The 16,153-nt window shown below is 42.2% G+C and overlaps 2 long non-coding RNA genes across 2 annotated transcripts in view; one reads left to right on the top strand and one right to left on the bottom strand.

Annotated features, from left to right (window-relative positions):
* Positions 1-171, bottom strand: part of LOC146712362 (uncharacterized) — a 25,585-nt gene extending 25,414 nt beyond the window's left edge. Inside the window, exon 1 of the long non-coding RNA XR_014916858.1 lies at positions 1-171. This exon is cut by the window's left edge and continues 41 nt beyond it. This is a non-coding gene — a long non-coding RNA (uncharacterized LOC146712362).
* Positions 172-7,952: 7,781 nt separating this feature from the next.
* Positions 7,953-15,375, top strand: LOC146712363 (uncharacterized). The gene is made up of 3 exons (XR_014919245.1): positions 7,953-8,107; positions 12,232-12,337; positions 15,173-15,375. It is a non-coding gene; the product is annotated as an uncharacterized LOC146712363 (long non-coding RNA).
* Positions 15,376-16,153: the final 778 nt, after the last annotated feature.

A 16,153-nucleotide genomic window follows, 5' to 3' on the forward strand; every position in this document is an offset into this window, starting at 1 on the left:
CGTCTCTGCTTTCCTCCAGAACGTGTCTGAGTCTGATTTATTTCACACAAATAAATGCTATAAAACACTAAACATGAGCTTTCAATATACTGTTCAGCTGGTTCCTCATTCACATCAATTACATTTACTTATTTCACAACATCAGTGAAATATACTCTTTTTAACTGGTTCAGTTTCTCAAGTTCACACTTCTTTCCATAACAGCTACATCCTTTTATCATATCAATAAACACATCACATTGTCTTCTGCAGTGTCTTACTGGCTAAACAGTTCTATTCAATAACAGCATTGGTAAATACATTACATTTGTTCCCTCCAGTAATTTACTGGCAAAATCACTATTTAGTGCATCATGAAACACAGCTTGTTGAATCAACCCATGAATGCCTCTGTTAGCTACACAGAGTTGCTCAGAGTGCTTGTGTTACACTAGCTAATCTACTCAGTCACTTTAACAGAACTATTAACATTCACATCTCACAGAACTGATTTGATTGGAGCATTACAACACGTTTGCACAGAGCATAGGAGCGCACTGACTCTGCTTCACGAGCGCTCCACCTAACGAGCGGGCTCGCGGTGCGGTCGCGCGGGACACTCCTCTGGTTTTCTCCCGTGTTTACATATAAATAACTTTGGCGGACCGCCTTAACTCTCCCATTCACATTAACGTGGGTAACCATGGTGACAATAAATAACATTTTCGGTGCGAGCACCGTGTACCGACCTGTAAAAGCAGGTGAAGAGCAGAGTAAGGAAGACACGATGCGTCTCTGCTTTCCTCCAGAACGTGTCTGAGGAAGCAGCGGAAGGTGGGCTCCACTTACTGCACCCCGAAACCCCGGAGCAAGCACCAAAGTTCCGCCCTCACTGCTTTCTAACATAAAATGAATCCCTGTTACATGGATTTTCTATCCTCTTAAAGAAACTGAAAATAAATACATATAGCAATGAAAAATGTCCCGTTACATGAGTGTTTTACACAAAATAATATTAATGTGGTCATTCCCTCACAGGGGTGCCACAACTACACTGCTGTTTTGACAGAGACACAGTGTGTTTATCTAACTTGGCTGAAGCCAAAGTTCTCCAGACAAATTCAGTCTGTTTCTGCCAAGTGTGAACTCACTGGATGAGCGCCAGATACACAGAATCAAAAAGGGATAAATTACTTTTCTTATGTCATGTTCCCGTCACAAACTGGCTCAAGGAGAGGGGAAGCAGGAGTCCACAGATGAAATGTTCCTATAAATAAAGTGGAATTTATTCAAACTTTACCAAAACTTCAACACATCAAATACAAGCAGTTCAGCAGGGAGTGGATGTGTGTTGCATGTGCCAGGTGGATGCAGAGAGAGGCCAGGGCCACGTTCAAACCTGAACACGCTGCACAGTGTTTTCTTCCATTTGTTAGGGATGAATGAAATGCTTCCTTGAAAGGATGTGTGCAGTCACCAGTGGGCGTTGAAGCATGTGCGCCCTTATTTGGTGGGTGTGCAAGAAAAGTCCTCCTGTCACACAGCAATGCCTACATAAATCACACCACTCTGCTTAAAATAATAATGTTTAGTGAAGCAGGTGAAGCAAAGGGCTGCTTTTAATAGGCTGGGAGACCCAGGTGTGCTGCTTTAGCTGCTGAGCCTCTTATGACAGAACAGCGGAGAGTGGTAAGAAGGGAGGAGGGGGTCTGGCTGTGTTTGTGAACGATAGATGGTGTAACTCTGGGCATTTCTCTATCAAAGAGACGCTATGCTGTAAGGACATTGAGCTTACATTACATTACATTTGATTTATGTAATGAACACATTTTGAGCTCTTAAAGAAATATAACAAAGGAAAGCTGAACTACAATGATCCATGTAGCAAACACAAACTGTTATATCGCCTTTGGGCTTTTGGAGCCTTGACCTGACTTTTAAAAAAAGCGCGTTCATGCAAACATCGTCGGGTCTGCCGTGATATGTTTACAACGGGACTTCTGCTCCTGAACCTCTGCGCACAGCGTCTGCAGGTCGGGGCTGTACGAAGTCACTTTATCTCTACAGACTGTAAGCTGTCGTCTGTGAGGCGTGAGCGTGTTTGTTTGAACACAGTTCACGGTGGAGAACAGCTGCTGACATAATGTGGATCCGAAGATCCATAACTGGCCTACCTGGGGCTGAAAGTCTCCATAAATGCAGGCGTTTCGGCGGCTACACCGGCTTCCACGAGTGTGGCGCTTATTTTGAGAAAATAATAGAATATAAATGTATTTTTATATTTCAATATCACAATAATCTTCCAATGTAGAACTACAAGTTAAAAAAGAAGTAACATAAATCAAATCCACTTCAGCTAAATACTTCTCATTTATTTCCATCTTACATGCTGTGACTGCAGCCATTCCCACATCTCTGTGAATGGGACTCATGGACATGGATCAGTGGTTGTTGATCAATGGTCCTGAGAATCTGCATAATTAAGATGAAGGAACGGAGCTCCCAGCCCATCGTTCCTGCAGCTGCTTTCAGTCTTTATGCAAATGTCCTGTTTGTAAGACTGAAACCTGCAGCTGAGACTGAAGACGTCACCTGATGATGACGACACGTTTCTCCCACAAAACGCTGCGTCCAGATGAACAGAACCAACAGACTCACTTTCCTGGATGATTGAGATGCATCAAGACTTCATTGTGTGTTACTTCTCATTCAGCACAGACACATTATTCCTGTTAGGTCATGTCAGCTGTCACTCAGTACAAGCACAACTGTGAACAACACAAACTTCTCTTCAATGTGTCACAGAAACACTAAGTGTGAGAGCCTGTATGACACACAGGACAGACTGTAAGCTCTGCTGGCTGCACAGCACTTTGTAGCAGTTTTCCAACATGTCCTCCACCTGTGATGTCAGTGGTGGGACCCCAGTCACAGCACTCAGCACCACCTCCTTTAAATGGATTTTATAGCAGTTACTCCCGTTACTCGGTGCAACGCTTCTTAAATGTGTTTTTGCAGGATAAAACACAGCAGGTGGTGTAGAGAGGACGTCAGCTGACGGAGCAGAGGGAGGCAGACTGTGGATAAATGACAGAGTGAGAGGAGAGCAACCATGACAGAAGCACAGGTGTGGCAGATAGAAGTGGCTTTATAGACACTTATTGTCAGTCCTCGTGCATGCTGTGGAAATAAGTGTCTGTGTCATGAGGTGACATGTGAGCTTATCTTTGGTCAATAAAGCTGAACGACCAGTTTTCACTTTGCTTGTTACGCTTGTTTAGTGACGTCTGGGTTTCTGTGGAGCCCGAATTTTGATGAGTTCTGGTGAAATCATCTGAGATCATCTGAGCATCGGTGAAGAGTCAGCAGAGAAAGTGTGGGACAGAAGTTTGCTTTGGACATATGGACTGAAATCAAAAAGTAACAAACAGGATTTCCAATGGACAGTATGGAGAAGTGAAAGTACACAAAGGCTGTGCTGGAACACGTGTGTTACACTTTTTGACAGCTGAGAACAAAACACAATATTTTGCATCATCTCTGCAGTGTCTCTTCTTTCCTCTGCTGTTGTGCTTTTAGCTCCAAACTGTTTCAAATGGTTTGTCAGCAAGCTGACCTCTGACCTCTGCAGTACTAACTCCTGACCCGTACAAAGAGCGGGCGTTTCTGACCTTTGACCTGCAGCTGTATGTCTCTCAGTCTCAGTTCTTCTCTCCGTCACTGATGGAGCAGGTGTAGTTGCTGCTGACAGTCAGTCGTTTGTTTTCTCAGAGTGAGGCTGAAGTCTGAACTGTTCAGAGCATCAGGTCTCATCAACGTGCGCTGCTGTAACGCCGCTTTGTCCTCTGAGATCACCAGGTATGAAACCTGAGTGCTGACAGAGCAGCATGTTCCCCCTCATTCACCTCCACCACCACAGCCAAGGCATGCTGGGAAACTGAGGACACACAGACGGAGAACTGAAGTGTCTGCTGTGTGTTCATCTCAGAGTCCTCACAGGTGACACATTAGCTCCAGAACACCAAGCCAGGTGTTTGAAGCCTGACAGGGATTCTTCCCATCCAGAGGGAGGATTTAGCTGCACAACAATGAACATTAGTGTGTAGTTTAGAAACACAGACTGTGCCTGCACTGCATCTAGTGAAGAAAAGTGTTACTGCGAGAGAACGAGGCTCCTTTAAAGCAGCTGATATTAAGGTTGAAAAATCAACAATAAGCTGATGTAATCAACGTTTCACAAAATGGTCAGCAGCTAAAATCTGGAGCCGTTCTTTGGTGGTAATTAACAGTTTGTTCTTGTTAGCTAATTATGTCATTAAAGGTAGCAGCAGAAGCCTTGTGTTGAAAGCCCATTCACTCACACATTCACACAGTATGTGTGTGTCTGTGTTACACTGTGGACATCCCTTCTGTTGGAGCGCCATCTTGTGGCAGGTTTAAGAAATGTTCTTCTTGTAAATCCAAACTGATGCACCTCCATAGCAGACTGTGGAGGCTTTCAGTGACATGAAGACTTGATTTATACTGTCATATTCTCCTGTTACACAAAGCACAGCACGCTGAACATGGATGAACTGAAACTCCCAGCATCTGACTGAGGAAAAGCACAAATCATTCTCACACTGACTCCTGCTTGATTTTAGATTTGCTTTCAAATCCTCACACTTTCATATGAAGCACTAAATGGGCTCCAGACTGTTTATCTCAGCTTCCTGTCAAACACACTGCTGCTCACACCGAGGCTCAGTTTACTCCTCCAGCCTGGCTTAACCTGCTGTCTGTTAAAAACAGTCCCACACTCCTCTGTTTAATCCTTCTGATCAGACTCTTTGATTTTGTATTGTTTTTACCTGAAGTTGTGTTTTTGACATGGTTCTGTCTGTGAAATAAAGCTCACACACACACTGCTACAGTCCTTCATACACTTAGAAACGAAGCTGCTCCTTTCCTCAGTGCTGACACATAAAGAAGAGTTGGTTTTATATCCAACACGTCTCTGTTCCAGAAAACAGCTTCAGCAGCCTCTGAGTCTGAACTTGGAGTTGGTTATAAGCCACAGGCCTGTGTGCACAGCAATGAGGAAATATAATGCAGTAAGTGAAACATGGATGTGTGGAACAGATTATCCCAAAGGTTGATTCTGTTCATCTGGACGTTCTCAGTGAAACATTTGGTCTCTCGGTCAGGTGACTCCTTTAGTCTCAGCTGACTGCAGGTTTCCAAACCTTTGTCACTGGATCACTCACTTCATCTCCAACGTGTCCCTGACACAGACAGCTGGAGCCGTTACAGCAAAATCATTGATCATCGTTTTTAGAACATTAGCTGGTGTTGGTGGGCAGGCTAGCAGTGCTAATTGTTAGCACTAGTTCTGCTGCTCTCCCTTTGTCTCTGTTATTGTTGGTCTTTAGTGAACAATAGAAAGTGTCTTCATGAGACTGTTGCCTAATGTTCAAATGTAGATAACACCACCTGCACCAACCTGTTACACAGCACAACCCTCTGGTGTAGCTTTGGCTGGAGCACATATTGGCAGCTCCAGTGACATCACCACTCCATGGTGACATCATCTCTACAGACTGTGGCTGTTACATATCCTCACCTGGTAATAATAAGACTGTCCTCAGCTGCACACAGCTCCAAGATGAACAAACTGAAGTAAATACAAACTAGAGTTACGATAGATTGAAATCTTGTAATCAGAGCTAATTCTTAGTGAAACTCTCACAACATCATATCCTGATCCTGGGTTAGTGTCTCGGTCTCAGATCACAACATCAGCACAGGCTTGGCTTGGGTGAGGTATTGAGTGGTTCTTGTCCATGACAGCTGCAGGTACAGTGCCATCAGCCATGCTGCACCACATGTCTGCCCAGGAACATTAGTGTGGCTGAGTCTCATGTAAACATTGTGCTAAAGTGGTGGGAAAGTGGCTGCAAGCTGGCTGCACTGTGTCCAATACTCTCAGTATGATATCCACAAACCTCTGAGTGTCACAGAGTGGGCCTGTGCTCAGCTCACTGTGCCCCATTCAATTCTACTTGCATAGTTTTACAAGTAAAATTAAAAGTTGCTCAATGATAAGTTATTGTAGTAACAACTATTGTCCATGGTCATTATTTGTTAATAGTAGCTTAAAGCTTCTGCACCAATCATGGAGCAGCAGGTTTAGAGCATGTGGATCTACAAAAGTAAGTCCCAGTAAGATGGGCTGAGCCTTACATACTAGAAGAAACATGTCATTCCCAGCAGATGAAGCGCCCTTTAAAGCAGGATCTCACTTTAAACCTAAAGAACTTGCTATGAGCATGCAGTGCATTCATGGTTATTATTCATACGATTGTGGGGAGCTAATAAAGTGCAACTATCACATTACATTTTATTATTAAATTGTTGTTAACAATCCCTTCACTTCTGCTTATCTAATTCATGGTTGCAGGATGGCTGACAGCTTCCATTAGGCAGGAGGTAATGTCCATTCTGGCCACAGTGCAACCCACAATGTGTAACTGACACTATTATATTGCATTATGTCACATTGTTACATCTTTTTAATAAATGATGGCAGTCAGCTGAATTTGCTGCCCCCTTGGTGGAGGACATCAGGATCAGCTGCTCCATCACAAACACCACAGAAGAAGAACAACACTGGATCAGATTATCTGGACGTGTTTGACAGGGACAGTGTTCATGTTCATGGACATCAGGACAAAAACAGACGATGGAAACCTGCCAGATTTGAGCTAAACTGCTCGTTTCCATGTGTAGTCCCTGGGAGGTCACATGACCAACAAAGACACACAAGCTGTGTCCCAAAACGTCGGCTGCATCCTCCGGAGGCCGCATTTGAAGGCCGAAGACGTCACAGCCAGGCGACGAAGGCTGTCCCGACTCCTCGACTCCTTCAAATGCGTCCTTCATTCCCCCGAGTTTGAAGGATGGGTCGGGTGTGTCCTTCGTGGCCCACCATATCCCAGAATTCATAGCGCGGCCCAGCCAAATTTCAGCTGCCAACAATGGCGGCCGCTACTAAGTTTTAAAATTTAACAAGGGAGTACTACTTACTTACAATGAATTCCTTACACTATATAATTTTCCCGTCAGTGTTGGGGAATTCTCAATGGTGCTTGGTGCCATACCCTCAGGGACTTTAATGTTATATAAAAACACTGACAGCTCAATATCTGCCTCAGTCACTCTCCCTGATCCAGCTGAGTCAGCAGTGGGAAAAATCTGCTTTTCACAGGAACTTGGTAACAGCAATAAGAGAATACGTAGTTTATTCCAAGAAGATATCGTCTCTCTCCCATATATAGAATATCTTACTGGAACCGACATGTTCCAGATATCACCTGGAAGACAGTCTGGATGATCCCATAAATATCTAATTGTGAACAAGGTGAAGGAAATCTCATATAAAATTCTTCATAAATGTGACCCAGCCAGTCACTATATGGTAACATTTAAAAGAGACATAAATACTAATTGAACTTTCTGTGGGGATCATCCAGAAACTGTGGCACATCTCTTTTGGTTCCTCTACACAGAGATTCTGGAAGAATTTAGCAGTTTTGTTATTGTCCATATTTTAAGGGAGTTTTCTTTACGATGGAAAATGTTTTATTCTGTTTCTTTAAGTTCCCCAGGAAGAATGATAAATGTTTTTTTATAAAATATTTGTTAATACTTTTAGCTATTTTATATCCATAAATGTAAGTTTATTAATAAAACACCATATTTCTGCCTTTTTATAAGGATATGAATTGTACATACAATCAATTTCAGACTCAACCAACAAAAAGCCTCTCAGAACAATATTTATATGTTGATTTTTTTCGCCTACTCATATCATAATTTTTTTACTCCTGGTTCTGTATGTTCATGTTCTGTTCTTTTGTAAACTTCATCTGTTTGTATGTTGTATACTCATTGTGTTTCAATAAAGTTCGATTTTAAAAAAGGTACGTTCTAAACGAAGCTTCAGACGTCACTGATCACGTGACTCTGGCCAAACGAATCAAGCCTCGACACGGTACTTCTGAAGCAGCGCGTTGATCTTTCTGACACACGCACCGGAGCGTCAGCTTCAAGCGGACCATCACTACGTCTCACATCTAAAGGTGTCAAGGTAACTTTGAACTGAGTTCAGTCAATCTGGAGTTTTTCCAAGTTTTCTGTTGCTCTCTGTGAGAGAAGAGCGTTAAAGGCGGGGCTCTCCAGAGTCCAGCAAAACAGGAAACCACAGCTGGGTGTGTGTAAGTGTGCAAACCAATAGAATGCATCGTGGTGGGGGGGGCATCACGGGCATTGGCAAGAAAAAAATAAAATAATCGGTCGTACCCATGCTTCCCCGACGTCATGCCAGCGCATATTGGGAAATTCGTAGGCACCGATCGGTTTTCTATCAGCCATTTGCTGGGAGTAAGGGCGCCCTCCGTTTGCGAGGTGCGCCTGCTGCTGGCGGCACAGGGAGGAGAGGGCGGGGCGGCGGGGAGTCTCTGGCTGGCTGGAGCGGCATCTAATAACCAACTCGCAAAACAAAATAAAAACAACAAACAGATATTATGATACAGACTTATAATCTGCACCGATGTTTTTTCTAAATTCTATAAAGTGAGCGCGAGAGCCCTCGGTGCGCCTGCGCGCTGCTGAAGTCAAAGTAAACTTTATTGTCATCTCCGCTACAGACAGTCCAGCATATAGAGAGACGAGACGACGAGGCTGCAGTTACAGCGGTGCAAGTAAACAAACAATAAATATAAGAAGAGTAAGAAAATAAATCTACACTTTAGGACTCGGGGTAAAGGATCAATAACAATTTAATTTATAATTTACAGTTTGATGATTTAAAGTCTCACACAAGCCGTCAAAAGGGGCGGGGCCGGCTGCTTCCAAGTAGAGCACATTTCATTTATAATGATGTAAATCCAAGCCCATCATGGATTCACGATCTGAATCCTGGGTTGTGTGAAATCCCAGAAATCAACCTTAGACAAAGTGAATCTGTGAACTAAGGTGTAGGTCTGTTAGGTTAATTGTGCTGATCCTCGGGTTGGGGGATTTGTGTTTGTACTGGAGCGCAAAATTCAAACCAATGGAAGATGGACAACAAAAGTTCAAAGCCATCAGGTGCTCAGTTTATGTATTTATTTTTGGCCTACATCAGTAAGAAATGCCAAATTATATACACAAAGTTACAGGAATCACCACTCCTGTTATTCATGATGATTTCAGTAACATCACATAATAACATGTAACGTTATTATGTGATGTGCGTACTGTTAATGCTGATACTGTGGTGAAATTCTCTGCTTCTTTTGTGTATTCTGCATCTATTACGTCAGATTGTCTTACCCCTCATATGGTTGAGAATTTTGCCAATACCCTGTTAACTACATGTTCCTCCATCCTCGACACTGTGGCACCTATTAAAATTAAGCGCCCCAGAACTTACTCACAATGTTGGTTAAGTGACTCTGTTCGCGCTCTACGACGTGCGTGTCGGCGGGATGAGAGAAGGTGGAGGAAAGATAAACTCCAGGCATCTTACGACATCCTACGTACTAGTCGCTTGAAGTTTCAAACTGCTGCCAAAATGGCTAAAGCAGCTTTTCTTTCAAAAATTATCTCTACCAATGGTAACAATCCTTGAATTTTATTTAAAATTTTTAACTCTGTGGTCAACCCCTGCCCCACTATGCCGCTGCCGTGCTCCACGGTTCTTTGCGAACAATTTTTAAATTATTTTTTAGATAAAGTCTCATCTCTTAAATCTGCTCTTCCTTTAATGACAGGCCCTGCGTTTACCCCTGACTGTTCCTCTTCCTTCTATCAGTTTGAACCCGTTTCACTCCCTACTCTTAAGCGTCTGGTTGAACAACTGAACAATACTAATCTCGTATATGATGTTCTTCCATCTCGTATAGTTAAGGACTGTTTTAGTGCAATTGGACCTAGTATATTGTCCCTTTTGAACTCTTCTTTGCTCTCTGGTTGCGTACCATCAGCCTTTAAACATGCTATAATTCAGCCTGTTCTTAAAAAAAGGAACCTCGATTATAATGATTATGCGAACTATAGGCCGATTTCCAAGCTTCCGTTCTTGGCCAAAATTCTTGAGAAGATAGTGTTGCTTCAACTCCAGGCCTACCTGGATGAGAATAGCATTAATGATAAATTCCAATCGGCCTTCAAACCACATCATAGCACTGAGTCAGCGCTGCTCCGAGTTCTCAATGACCTTCTACTAATGGCTGACAATGGACGCTCCTCGGTCCTAGTGCTATTGGATTTATCGTCGGCTTTCGATATGGTTGATCATAAAATCCTATTGGCGAGACTTGAGCACACTGTAGGCATCAAGGGTGTTGCCTTGGATTGGTTTAAATCATACTTGTCCAATCGGCTCTCCTCGGTTCACTTGGCCACTTCCTCTTCCTCCGCTGTACCTGTCTGTTGTGGTGTCCCTCAGGGATCTGTGTTAGGCCCTACTCTGTTCTCATTGTACATGCTTCCATTAAGCGCTATCTTTGAGAAATATCACATCGCTTTTCATTATTATGCCGATGGCATTCAGATCTACTTTGAGTTAAATGATGACCTAGCTTTGTCCTTGAATAGTTTTCGAGAGTGCATGTGTGAGGTCAGGCAATGGCTCCTGGCAAATACTCTTATCCTTTATGATAAGAAAACTGAAATTGTGGTCTTTGGCAGTGACGTCCTTCGTGCCAAACTTCGTGATGCTTTTGGTTTTCTCACTAGCTCCTTTTCCGACACTGTTAGGAATCTGGGCGTGTTACTTGACAGCTCATTTAAACTTGATAGACAAGTGTCTGCTGTTGTTAGATCCAGTTTATACCAACTCCGCCTTATTTCTAAGGCCAGGCAGTATATCCCGCATAAAGACCTGGAAAAACTCATCCATGCCTTTGTAACTTCGAGGCTGGATTACTGCAATTCACTCTATTTTGGACTCCACTCTGCCCTTCTCCATAGATTACAGACAGTCCAAAATGCTGCTGCACGCATTCTAACCAAAACTAAGAAGTTTGCCCACATTACTCCCGTCCTAGCTGATTTGCACTGGTTGCCTGTGAAATACCGTATCCAATTTAAAATTCTGCTGTTTACTTTTAAAATCACTAATAACACAGCACCGAGCTATCTTAAGGAACTCTTAAGCTTATATGTTCCTGCTAGGGCTTTAAGATCATCCTCACAGTTACTGTTGGTGCGGCCTAGATCTCGGCTGAAGTCTAGAGGTGATCGAGCGTTTGCCCTGGCCGCACCAGAGTTGTGGAACAACCTTCCCATTGGCATTCGGGCGTCTGACTCTATTCAATCTTTTAAATCACGGCTTAAAACGTATTTGTTTAATCTTGCGTTTTCTACCGGTTAAATGCTGGCCTTGTCTGCAGTGATTTATTTTACTAATTTTCCTATCTTGCTTTTTATTTGCGCTGTGTATGTCTTATCCCCATTGTGTGTTGATGGCACAGTTATATTGTGCTATAGCTATGTGCTGTAGTTATATTTTTTTCTATTGGTGGCTTTTTCCTGTGAACATAATTCTACACTTTTATTTTTATGACTCTGATTATACTTGTGTTAATTTGTTCTATGTTAAGCACTTTGGCATGCCGTTGGTTTTTAAATGTGCTCTATAAATAAAGATTGTTGTTGTTGTTGTTGTCCTGTAAGCACAGTCTGCCTGTGTCTTTTCTCTGCAAATGAACATTTTCAGCCAATATAGGTAATACATCAACAATGCTGCCGTGGCTAAGTTAGGAATATTTATAATGTCATTTCCAAAACTTGCATATGATCTGCAATTTGTAGCAGATCTACTGACTGTCACAGAGCAGCTGGAGCAGTCTCAAATGCAGGTCAGTCCACTGCTGCCCCCTGTGGCCAAGTGCCATAGCTACTGCTGGATGAACTCGTGACACATGTGCACCTGTTTCTATGAACACATTGAGTCTGAGTGGCTGCACTTACACTGGTGTATTCAACATATTGAAAGATGCCAGCAATGTGGATTGTCAAGACTCAAACCAATCCACATTGCTGCCGTTGCATCTTTCAATGGCAGCAATGGCAGGTATCAGTGCTCAAACCTTTTGTGTTTGTTTCCAACAAGTTGCCCACCTCGGGAAACAAAAATGTGTTCTTTTACTTGTCAGATGAACATATGAGACACTTTGACTCTTCAGTGCAGTGTGGAGCCTAACAAAGATCTGTTTTGTGTCCCAGCTGATCAGCAGGAGGAGGAGAGTCTGACGGAGCAGCAGAGGAACATTTTCAGCTACTTGGACTCAGCTCAGCCACTACAGAGGAAACAATGAGCTCAACACAGAAGGTGACAGACAGAGCAGGACCATATGACCAAAGATATTTATCACCATATACATTTGAACATTTGCCATAACGATGTAGCTGACGATAGAATTGACACCAGACAAAATACTTTACAGCTGCACAACTTTATTAAAAACCCATCAATGTATTTTCACTGAAACAAGCAGCTGTTGTTTATGTGCATTAAAGTTATATAAAAATGTAACAGTGCAAATGCAAATTCCTCGCTGACAGTTTAACCAAAAGGCGTTTCCAGTGGAAACTGGCCGACACATCCTGAGCATAACCATGTATAATATCCACTAAACTTCAGAAGAGGTTATACAGTCGTGGCCAAAAGCTTTGAGAATTGCATAAATATTGGAACCTGGAGAAGTTGCTGCTTAAGTTTTTATAATACAGATTTGTACTTTATTTCAAATTGAACCTTTAAAGGGGCATTTCTGGACTTTTAAACACCAGTAATGTACTTTTAAGGGAACATTTAAAAAAATGTTCCTATAGGTACAAAAATGTTCTTCTCTCGTACCTCTATTTCTGAGAGTGTATCATGTAACACTATAGATCAACTTAGCTCAGAATATATAAAGCATATAAACAGTTACAGCAATATGATGCAACAAACACAGCAGCTACTGATCCAAAATACTCAAAGCGTCATAGAACTGAAACCAACATTTATTTTTAGCTCCATTCTGCTGCTGATACAGACTTTAGGTTTCTGAACATTAAACTTGTTGCTGCCTTTTATAGTGTGTAACTTGAAGGCCCTGAGTACTTTCTCCCACACTGGAAACAATGGGATGATCACATTATTTGAACATTACCTAATAAGACTGATTCAGCACAGACAGTTATGTTAAACTTTCCTAGCAGTCCTTCACAAACAGGGAACAGTCTGTCTATTCTCTCCATCTGTCAGCTGCTGCTGGCTCTTCCTCCTCCTCTTCCTCACACACTGCTGAGTTTGTCCTGGTGGATCATCAGGGCTGCAAAGCCTCACAGATGATGTGCAGCAGTGGCTCCCTCAGTCTGTCCTCACTCTGGACACTTGCAGTCGTCACGCATGGAAATCAAATGTGTGATAAGCTGCAGGATTCAAACACAAGTGTAACTTATAAACACATGTTCATACTTTTATTCCACAATCAGAGAGAAAGAAACAGAGAGAGAGTGCAGGACAGACAGACAGGTGACAGTCTCAGGTGTACACACTGCTACACAACAGCACCAGAGAAGCAGGATTTAGTGTTTGTGTTATTACGAGTGTAAACAAGAAGAGTTCCAGATGGTGCAGTGGACACATGTGTGACTGCTGTGATTAAAGCATCTTTCTTTCAGCTTAACGAGTGAACCGTCAGCTCGTTCAAACACACGTTAAAGTGCGTTTGGCTCGACACCACCGAACAGAGGCAGCAATATAACACAGCTAACATTAACAGTGCAGTGGATCCTGCTTGTGCCGTGATGTTCAGGACTGCAAATCGAGCAGCATCACTGACTTTCAGCTTGTTGTGTTTGTGGATATATGACTGACTTTAATTATCCACAAAATCATCACATTCTCTGTCAGATTAAGGTCGACTATTGAACGGCGTATATTTTAAAGGCTTTAAAACCAAGTTAACGCTGAAAGTACAAACATCACTAATGTCACATAACTCTGCCGACAAGGCATAGCTATGGCTATGAAATGCTCTTTGTGTATCACTTCTTCATTATGAAAGATGTCATTAATGCACTAGTAATGTCTCATCTGGAGTATTGTTCAATCATTTGGTCAGCAGCTAATAAGACAGATCTTAACAGACTTCAGTTAGTCCAGAATAAGGCGTCCAGATTAGTGTGAAGATGTTCATACTATACTAATATTGATAAAATGCATAATAACCTTATTTGGCTTCCTGTACAGGCTAAAATATTCTATGGCTTACTTGTAGTTCTAAAGAAAGCAATTCTGTTAAACACACCACATTTATTCTGCTCAGCTGCAGTATCCAGATGAAATACATCATCATATTACACAGTTTTCAACAAACTGCAATTTAGTAAATGCTCGAGTTAAAAGTAACGTTTTGTAAAACTGTTACATTTAGAGCAACTTTTAAGTGGAATAAGTTGCCTTAAAAAATTAGAGAATTATTCAAAACTTCAATGAACACTTAAAAGCCGATTTACAGAGCTTTTAGTTGTTGTAAATATTGTAAGACATGATTTGTTTTTGAAACTTGGGTAATGTGCCTCAATGTTATTGATATTATTATTATTATTATTGATTGCTTATATTTGAACAATTGTGAAACCTCACTGTGGATGTAAGAGTGAAATTATGTGGATATCTTGAATCCACTTTATTGTGTAATATTTTATGTGAGTATTTGACGGAAGACGAGCAAAATCTGTTGTGGAAGCTAACGGGGTTCCTTTAGAATAAACAAACATAGGATTTATTATCACTGAATAATTCTGTATAAATCTATACAAATTATAGAAATATGTAATAGGAACCAACAAAATAATCTAAATTATAAAATAATGTGTGTGTGTGTGTGTGTGTGTGTGTGTGTGTGTGTGTGTGTGTGTGTGTGTGTGTGTGTGTGTACCATCAGGAGGGATGGGCATGATTTTAGTGTTTGAACAGTCATGAATTATCTTTAACAGCAGGTTGGATGTAATGTGTTAGAACTACCAGCAGGTGGGGATAAGAGACCTTTAAGGTGTTTGGTGCCACGCTCCACCTTCAGGTTTAAAACTAGTGTTAATGGAGTTTGAAGGTTGAGTTTGTTCCACGACTGCATTTCACTCACTGCCTCTGTTTGTATCTCTGTCACTGCAGGACCAACATGGAGCCAGAAGTCAGCGCTCTCAGGAGGCCGACAAACCTCACAGAAGAAAGGGAGAGAAAAAACACACCTGTGACGAGTGTGGGAAGGGTTTTACTCTGAGGGCTAATCTAAAACAGCATCAGGTCATCCACACTGGAGAGAGACCGTTCAGCTGTGACTTGTGTGGAAAGTCTTTTTCCTTGAAGGGTTCCCTAAAAACACACCAACTCATCCACAGTGGAGTTAAAGCGTACAGCTGTGATCAGTGTGGCAGAGCTTTTACTCACAGTAACAGCTTACAGAGGCATCTAGTTACCCACTCTGGAATTAAGCCATACAGCTGTGACGAGTGTGGGAAGGGTTTTACTGAGAAGGCTGAACTAAAACAGCATCAGGTCATACACACTGGAGAGAGACCGTTCAGCTGTGACTTGTGTGGAAAGTCTTTTTCCTTAAAGGGTTCCCTAAAACAACACCAACTCGTCCACAGTGGAGTTAAAGCGTACAGCTGTGATCAGTGTGGCAGAGCTTTTACTCGCAGTAACAGCTTACAGAGGCATCTAGTTACCCACTCTGGAATTAAGCCATACAGCTGTGACGAGTGTGGGAAGGGTTTTACTGAGAAGGCTGAACTAAAACAGCATCAGGTCATCCACACTGGAGAGAGACCGTTCAGCTGTGACTTGTGTGGAAAGTCTTTTTCCTTGAAGCGTTACCTAAAACAACACCAACTCATCCACAGTGGAGTTAAAGCGTACAGCTGTGATCAGTGTGGCAGAGCTTTTACTCACAGTAGCAACTTACAGAAGCATCTAGTTACCCACTCTGGAATTAAGCCATACAGCTGTGACATCTGTGGAAAAACTTTCAGCCAGAGAGGGTACCGAAATACACACCTACGCATTCATACCAGACATGATGTGTACTGCTGTGAACAGTGTGGCAAATACTTTACAACAGACGCACACTTACAACAACACATGTTTACCCAC

The sequence above is a fragment of the Copadichromis virginalis genome, linkage group LG3 (genome assembly GCF_057382275.1).
Source record: "Copadichromis virginalis isolate Kocher_CV1m ecotype Utaka linkage group LG3, C_Virginalis_male_GT1.1, whole genome shotgun sequence".
Taxonomy (NCBI): Eukaryota; Metazoa; Chordata; class Actinopteri; order Cichliformes; family Cichlidae; genus Copadichromis; species Copadichromis virginalis.